Source organism: Macaca nemestrina, chromosome 2 (assembly GCF_043159975.1).
Source record: "Macaca nemestrina isolate mMacNem1 chromosome 2, mMacNem.hap1, whole genome shotgun sequence".
In the NCBI taxonomy this organism is placed as follows: Eukaryota; Metazoa; Chordata; class Mammalia; order Primates; family Cercopithecidae; genus Macaca; species Macaca nemestrina.
In genome coordinates this window covers 15,567,547-15,575,811 of record NC_092126.1, presented here as the reverse complement: position 1 = coordinate 15,575,811, position 8,265 = coordinate 15,567,547, and the positions used below count along the sequence as shown (strand labels likewise).

Below are 8,265 nucleotides of genomic sequence, written 5' to 3'. Positions count from 1 at the left end.
AAGTACAAATTTCAAAAAATTAAAAAGATAACTTTCATACAAGCATATGGTAAGCATGCTTCAAAGATTTATCTAACTTATTAATAGACCAGGCTCATGCCTGTAATCCAGGCAGGAGGATTCCTTGTGTCCAGGAGTTCAAGACCAGACTGGATCCCATCTCTAAAATAATAATAATAATAATAATACAAAATTAGCTGAGTGTGGAGGCATAGGCCTGTAGTCCCAGCTACTTGGGAGGTTGAGGTAGGAGGATCGCTTGAGCCCGGGAAGTTGAGGCTACAGTGAGCCTTGACTGTGCCATTGTGTCACTGCACTTCAGCCTAGGTGACAGAGTGAGACCTTGTCTTAAAAATAAAATAAAATAAAATAAAATAATAAAATAAAATATTGCCTTTCCAGCTTGGACCCAGCAGAATGGTTCCCGCAAAGAAGTGTGCAAAGAGCAAAAGGGCGGTTCCCCATCAACGAGGTGGTGACCCGAGAATACACCATCAACATTCACAAGCACATCCATGGAGTGGGCTTCAAGAAGCGTGCCCCTTGGGCACTCAAAGAGATTCGGAAATTTGCCATGAAGGAGATGGGAGCTCCAGATGAGATGTGCGAGTTGATACCAGGCTCAACAAAGCTGTCTGGGCCAAAAGAATAAGGAATGTCACATACCGAATCCACGTGTGATTATCCAGAATAAGGATGAAGATTCACCAAATAAGCTCTATACTTTGGCTACATATGTACCTGTTACCACTTTCTTTCTTTCTTTCTTTTTTTCAGACGGAGCCTCACTCTGTCGCCCAGGCTGGAGTGCAGTGGTGCAATCTCGGCTCACTGCAAGCTCCGCCTCCCAGGTTCACGCCATTCTCCTGCCTCAGCCTCCCGAGTAGCTGGGACTACAGTTGCCCGCAACCACGCCCGGCTAATTTTTGTATTTGTAGTAGAGACGGAGTTTCACTGTGTTAGCCAGGATGGTCTCGATCTCCTGACCTCATGATCCACCCGCCTCGGTCTCCCAAAGTGCTGGGATTACAGGCGTGAGCCACCGCGCCTGGCCAACACTTTAAAAAATCTACAGACAGTCAATGTGGATGAGAACTAATTGCTGATCATTAAATACATCAAATAAAGTTATAAAATTAAAAAAAAACAACTACCTAATTTATTAGTCAAGTAATCGGAAGAATGTAAAACTGGTTTAGAGGAGGATATGAGAGACGTGTGTGTGTGTGTATTCAGTGAAAGAAAAAAAATAATGCTAGAATAAGATTGCTAGGTTAAATCCAAAACTGGTTAATGGTCTACCGGACAATAAAATTGTTAGCTTTGTGATGAACTCTAACACAGAGAAATCATTTTTATCTCCCTCTAACAAAAATCATTTGCAATTTACCAATTTTCTATAACTGATACCTTAATTACAGAATCTGGGTAATAATCAGTAATAAATACTAACTCAAAGAAAATTGTCTTTCCCTAGACCATCAGATGACCCTTAGGAGGGTTTTGTAGACAATGGTCTAGTCTAGAGGCCGGCAAATTTTTTCTTTAAAGAACCAGATAGTAACTATTTTAGGCTATGAGAGCCATATGGTCTCTGTCGCAACTACTCAACTCAACTCTGTTGTAAAATAAAAGTAGTTGTAGGTGATATATTAACAAATGCGTGTGTCTGTGTTCCAATACAACTTTTACAATAGCAGGCAATAGGCTGAGCACAGTGGCTCATGCCTGTAATCCTAGCACTTTGGGAGGGCAAGGCGGGGGGAGCACTGGAAGTCAGGAGTTCAAGAGCAGCTTGGCCAACATGGTGAAACCCCGTCTAAAATACAAAAATTGGCCGGGCGCGGTGGCTCAAGCCTGTAATCCCAGCACTTTGGGAGGCTGAGGCGGGTGGATCACGAGGTCAGGAGATCGAGACTATCCTGGCTAACATGGTGAAACCCCGTCTCTACTAAAAATACAAAAAAAAACTAGCCGGGCGTGGTGGCGGGCGCCTGTAGTCTCAGCTACTTGGGAGGCTGAGGCGGGAGAATGGCGTGAACCCGGGAGGCGGAGCTTGCAGTGAGCTGAGATCACGCCACTGCACTCCAGCCTGGGAGACACAGTGAGACTCCGTCTCAAAAAAAAAAAAAAAAAAAAAAATTAGCCGGGCTTAATGGCGGGTGCCTGTAATCCCAGCTACGCAGGAGGCTGAGACAGGAGAATCGCTTGAACCCGGGAGATGGTGGTTGCAGTGAGCCGAGATCATGCCACTGCACTCCAGCCTGAGCGGCTGAGCGAGACTCCATCTCAAAAAAATAAAATTAAATTAAAAATTAAAATTAAAAAAAATAAAGCAGGCAGTAGGCTGGCTTTGGCCAACAAACCACAGTTTGCTAGCTCCTGCTTTAGTTCAGTAGTTCTCAAACTTAAGGGATCATCAGAATCCCCTGGAAGGCTTGTTAAGCCACAGACTGCTGGGTCCAACCCCCAGACTTTCAGACTCAGTAGATCTTGGGTGGAACCTGAAAATTTGCACTCCTAAGAAGTTCCCAGGTGATGGTGATGCTGCTGGTCCAGGGACCACACTTTGAGAACTAGCGTGCTAGTGTGACATTGAAAGGGTACTTGGTAATCTTATTTCCAGGTCTGGGGTCATTTGTTCCAACAGAGGGAAGATGAACTCAGATTAGGGCATACTGAGATTGAGGTGCCAGAGGGGATCAAGTGGAATTTGTGATAAATAGTTTCAAATTTGGATCTGGAGGCTGGGCGTGGTGGCTCACACCTGTAATGCCAGCACTTTGGAAGGCCAACATGGGCCAATCACTTGAGTCTAGAAGTTCAAGATCAGCCTGGCCAACATGGTGAAACCCTGTCTCTACTACAAATACAAAAATTAGTCAGGCATGGTGGTGCATGACTGTAATCCCAGCTGCTACTCGGGAGGCTGAGGCACCAGCTCTGTTTCAAAAAAAAAAAAAAAAAGGATCTGGAGCATTGGAGGGAGGAAATAAAGCATTTGGGATACTCATAGAACTAAATAGTTACAGCCATAAAAGTACTAAAGGGATGAACTTATAGGAAGAAGAGGATTGAGGCCAGAACTTTGGAGGGAGTAGGAAAGAAGGTGAAGAAGAACCAAGGAAAAGCAGTGGTTAAAGAGCAGGAGGAGACAAGAGCAGTGATGTGAAAGGCAAAGGAAAAGGAAACGTCTTGAATTGTATGAATATTTCCAAATTCCACAAAGTGCCCAAGAATACCAGATAAGCAAGAAGTTTGGGTCAGAGATCTCCTAGGAAAGACAGCTTATCAATGCTCCTCTCCCAACAAAACTAGACTAGAGAATAAGCAAGTAACATCATCAACCTCCACATTTTCTTTACACCAGCAGAGGGCCACAAAAGCAAAGGAATGCTAAGGCTTCTGTACTCAACCAGTGCAGGGTTAGTTCTTAGGTGTCGTTAGGGGGAAAAGATGGTGTGTCACTTAACCTCCTTGCTTTTATCATTATTTGGGTATTTTAGTCCAGGACAGTTTGACCACGTGAGTGAGGGATGTGATAAAGAAAGGTAGGAGCTTCTGAGTGCCTGGGGAAGGGAAAGGGTGGGGTCCAATATGAAATTTGGATTGCAGGGAGACCCCATCATCCCCAAGCAGCCCTAACACAGTCTAACCTCATAATGAGTGCCATTGCAGGTCATAGAATCAATCTTAGAGGTTTTGTCTTCATTATGGGTTAAATTTTATTTTTTGAAAATATGAAACTGCTCGGCTCAAGCAGTTCTCCTGCCTTAGCCTCCTGAGTAGCTGGGACTACAGGCATGCACCACCACGCCCAACTAATTTTTGTATTTTTAGGGTTTTTGTATTTTTAGGGTTTCACCATGTCGGCCAGGCGGGTCTCAAACTCCTGACCACCCACCTTGACCTCCCAAAGCATTGAGATTACAGGCGTGAGCCACCACGCCTGGCCTCAGTGTAGTGTTAATGTGTACTTCTCCATGAGGAAAGCTGATCACATTTTCATATCAAGGGCCATTTTTATGTTATTTTTGATTTGTCTGTTCATGTCTTTTTTTTTTTTTTTTGAGATGGAGGCTTGCTCTGTTGCCAGGCTGGAGTGTAGTGGCGCGATCTTGGATCACAGCAATTTCTGCCTCCCAGGTTCAAGTGATTCTCCTGCCTCAGCCTCCTAAGTAGCTAGGACTACATGTACCACATGCACCACAACACTCGGCTAATTTTTTGTATCTTAGTAGAGATGGGGTTTCACCATGTTGGCCAGGATGGTCTCAATCTCCTGATCTTGTGATCCGCCTGCCCCAGTCTCCCAAAGTGCTGGGATTACAGGCGTGAGCCACCGCGCCCAGCCGAGACAGGGTTTTGCTTTGTTGCCCAGAGCTGGATGGAGTACAATGGCTCAATCTCAGCTTACTGCAACCTCTGCCACCCAGGCTCAAGCCATCCTCCTGCCTCAGCCTCCCAAGTAGCTGGGACTATAGGCATGCACACCCCGCTAATTTTTGTATTTTTTGTAGACCACCAGGGGTTCCTTACAGGGGTTGTGTAAGGTAGACTATTTTCAAAAGACGACTAAGAGGTCATTTGCCTTTTTCACTGTGAGGACATTTGTTTGCACTGCTAATGGAGTAAAACTGCCAGCACCATAGCATGAAACAAGACAGTGATGCCAAGCTCCATTTGTAGTCATTGTATTCTTCACCACTACATGGGAAAAAATAAAGCCAATTTCACTTAAAAATTCCCTTGATGAACAAGTAAATGATTAATTTTGTTAAACTGCAGTCATTTAGTACAAGTCCTTTTATAATTCTATATGATAAGATAGGAAGTACACATATAGCATTTCTGCTGCACGCTGAGTGACAATGGCAGCTCTAGGAGAACAACTCATGCTATTGAGTTATAAGTAAGCAAAACTAGCCACTTTTTTAACCATCTTACTTGAAAGAACAGGTTTCCAGATTTAGGTATTTGGCAGACATTTTCTCAAAAATGAACAAAATAAGCCTGTCAATACAAGGTATACAACTGACAGTATTTGTTGCCATTCATAACATTTGAACTTTCCAGCAAAATTAGCACTTTGGAACACTTGTATGTACCAGTGAGCTTGATACCTTCCCAACACTTAGACTCTTCTAGTGAGATTAGTAGTAATATTAACAGATGGGACTTTTTTTTTGGTTTTTTTTTTTTTTTTTTGAGACAGTCTCCCTATGTTGCCCAGGCTGGTCTCAAACTCCTAGGCTCAAATGGTCCTTGCATCTCAGCCTCCTGAGTAGCTGGGACTACAGGTGTTCACCACCGTGTCAGGCTACTGTGTGATTTTTTTTTTTTTTTTTTTTTTTTTGAGACGGAGTCTCGCTCTGTCGCCCAGGCTGGAGTGCAATGGCCAGATCTCAGCTCACTGCAAGCTCCGCCTCCCAGGTTCACGCCATTCTCCTGCCTCAGCCTCCCGAGTAGCTGGGACTACAGGCGCCTGCCACCTCGCCTGGCTAGTTTTTTGTATTTTTTTAGTAGAAACGGGGTTTCACCGTGTTAGCCAGGATGGTCTCTATCTCCTGACCTTGTGATCCGCCCATCTCGGCCTCCCAAAGTGCTGGGATTACAGGCTTAAGCCACCGTGCCCGGCCGTCCAAATGTTTTAAATAATTCCTCATGTAAGCCAATTTTGCTACCTGTTGGCTTAACCTATGATAAAGGAAGCTTCTCGACATAATAGTCATGATTTTCCTCAACCAAACCAAACACCTGTAATCAGTTAAGAATTATACTTCCGGATGTTTCCAAATAAGGTATTCATACATCTTAGCTATTTTTTAGGCCATGTGCTCAAGAAAGAAGAGGTGAGAATTCTAGCAAATTATCCTATACTATACATAGCTTGAATTTCTCCCTAGGGTTTATTAAAGTTTAACCTATTATAGTGAAAGATTCACTCATTTTTCCTATAATTTTATAAAATGATAATGATCACAGGATAAGTCTTACACATTCAGCAAGAATTGCCTGGCATCATTTTCTACAATCTTATTTCAGCATGGGGAACATCTATTTAGTAAAAACATTAGTAACCATTACGTGAAGGAAGAACTCCCATATTCTGGGATTCTGCCAGTTTAAACAGCTAGTAATTTCTGTCTAAATGAAAGCCCACAAGTAAGAAAACTATACTGGATATTACCATTAGGTTCATTATTCCGTTCCATGAGGGGACTTATAAAGTGACATTTGATCATTCTACAGAAACAAATTTGACAGGTACTACAGCAATCTTACATGAACTCTTTACAAAGAACACAAACGGAATTGTCTTAGGAGGTCAACATAATCTTGATATAAAACACTGAAAAAAACATTAGGGGAAATGAAAATTACAGGTTAGCCTTTCTCAGGAGCATAATGCAAAATTCTAAAAAAAGTTAGCAAATCAAAATCAGGAATACAATACAACTAATATATCAAGGAATACAAAGTTGGCATAATTTATTTATTTTTTTTTTTTTTTGAGACGGAGTCTCGCTCTGTCGCTCAGGCCAGAGTGCAGTGGCCGATCTCAGCTCACTGCAACCTCTGCCTCCCAGGTTCAAGTGATTCCCCTGCCTCAGCCTCCTGAGTAGCTAGGAGTACAGGCATCCACCACCACACCTGGCTAATTTTTGTCTTTATAGTATTTACAGTAGAGACAGGGTTTCACAGTGTTGGCCAGGATGGTCTTTATCTCCTGACCTCATGATCCGCCCATCTCCGCCTCCCAAAGCGCTGGGATTACAAGCGTGAGCCACCGAGTCTGGCTGGCTTTGTATTGTATTATATTGTATTGTATTGTACTGTACTGTATTGTATTGTATTGTATTTTTTATTTTTGGAGACGGAGTCTTGCTGTCGCCCAGGCTGGAGTGCAGTGGCGTGATCTCGGCTCACTGCAAGCTCTGCCTCCGGGGTTCACGCCATTCTCCTGCCTCAGCCTCCCGAGTAGCTGGGATCACAGGCGCCCGCTCCCCACGTCAGGTTATTTTTTTTTTTTTTTTTTTTTTAGTAGAAACGGGGTTTCACCATGCTAGCCAGGATGGTCTCGATCTCCTGACCTCGGGATCCACCCGCCTCGGCCTCCCAAGGTGCTGGGATTACAGGCGTGAGCCACCCCGCGCGGCTGGCTTAATATTTTAGAAGGTAATGTAGGCCGGGTGTGAACCTGGGAGGCGGAGCTTGCAGGGAGCGGAGATAGCGCCACTGCCCTTCAGTCTGGGCCACAGAGTGAGACTCCGTCTCACCAAAAAAAAAAAAAAAAGAAAAAAAGAAAAAAAACGAAAAAGAAAAAAAGAAAAAAAAATAATGTACTCATACCATTAGTGGAAAAAAAGAAAACAATCTGTATAGATGAAGACAGCATTTGATAAAATTAAACACCCATTCATGACAAAACTTGTAACATAAACTGACTAGAAAAAAGGAGCACTTCCAGGTGAGGCGCAGTGGCTCAAGCCTGTAATCCCAGCACTTTGGGAGGCCGAAGTGGGCAGATCACTTGAGGTCGGGAATTGGAGACCAGCTCTGACCAACATGGAAAAACCTCGTCTCTACTAAAAATACAAAATTGGCCGGGCGTTGTGGTGCGTGCCTGTAATCCAGCTACTCGGGAGGCTGAGGCAGGAGAATCGCTTGAACCCGGGAGGCGGAGGTTGCAGTGAGCCGAGATTGTGCCACTGCACTCCAGCCTGGGCAACAAGAGTGAAACTCCATCTCAAACAAAGAACAGAAAAAAAGCACTTCCTTTTTTTTTTTTTTTTTTTTTTTTTTGCCAGGACATGTTCTCATCTGAGAGTACTTCCTTTTTTGACAGAGTCTCTGCAGAAAGCATGCAGCAAATATACTTAATGGTGAAATATCGAAAGTTTTTACTCTGGGATGGGGAACAATTAAAGGTGTTTCCTCTCACGAGTTCTATAATATTCTGTATTGAAGTATAGGTGTAATAAACAAGAAGACATTACAAAGGAAGAGATAAAAGAGTGAGACTGAAAAAAAAGAGAGGAAGGAAGGAAGGAGCGAGAGAGAGGGAAAAAAAAGAAAGAAAGAAAGAAAAAGAAAGAAAGAGAAAGAGAGAAAGAAAGAAAAAGAAAGAGAAAGAAAGAAAGAAAGAAAGAAAGAAAGAAAGAAAGAAAGAAAGAAAGAAAGAAAGAAAAGAAAGAAGGAAGGAAAGAAGGAAAGAAAGAAAGAAAAAGAAAGAAAGAAAGAAAGAAAGAAAGAAAGAAAGAA

The 8,265-nt window shown here is 43.1% G+C and overlaps 1 pseudogene; it reads left to right on the top strand.

Annotated features, from left to right (window-relative positions):
- Window positions 1-390: 390 nt before the first annotated feature.
- On the top strand, window positions 391-1,099 carry LOC105470947 (large ribosomal subunit protein eL31-like; annotated as a pseudogene).
- The last annotated feature ends 7,166 nt before the right edge of the window (window positions 1,100-8,265 follow it).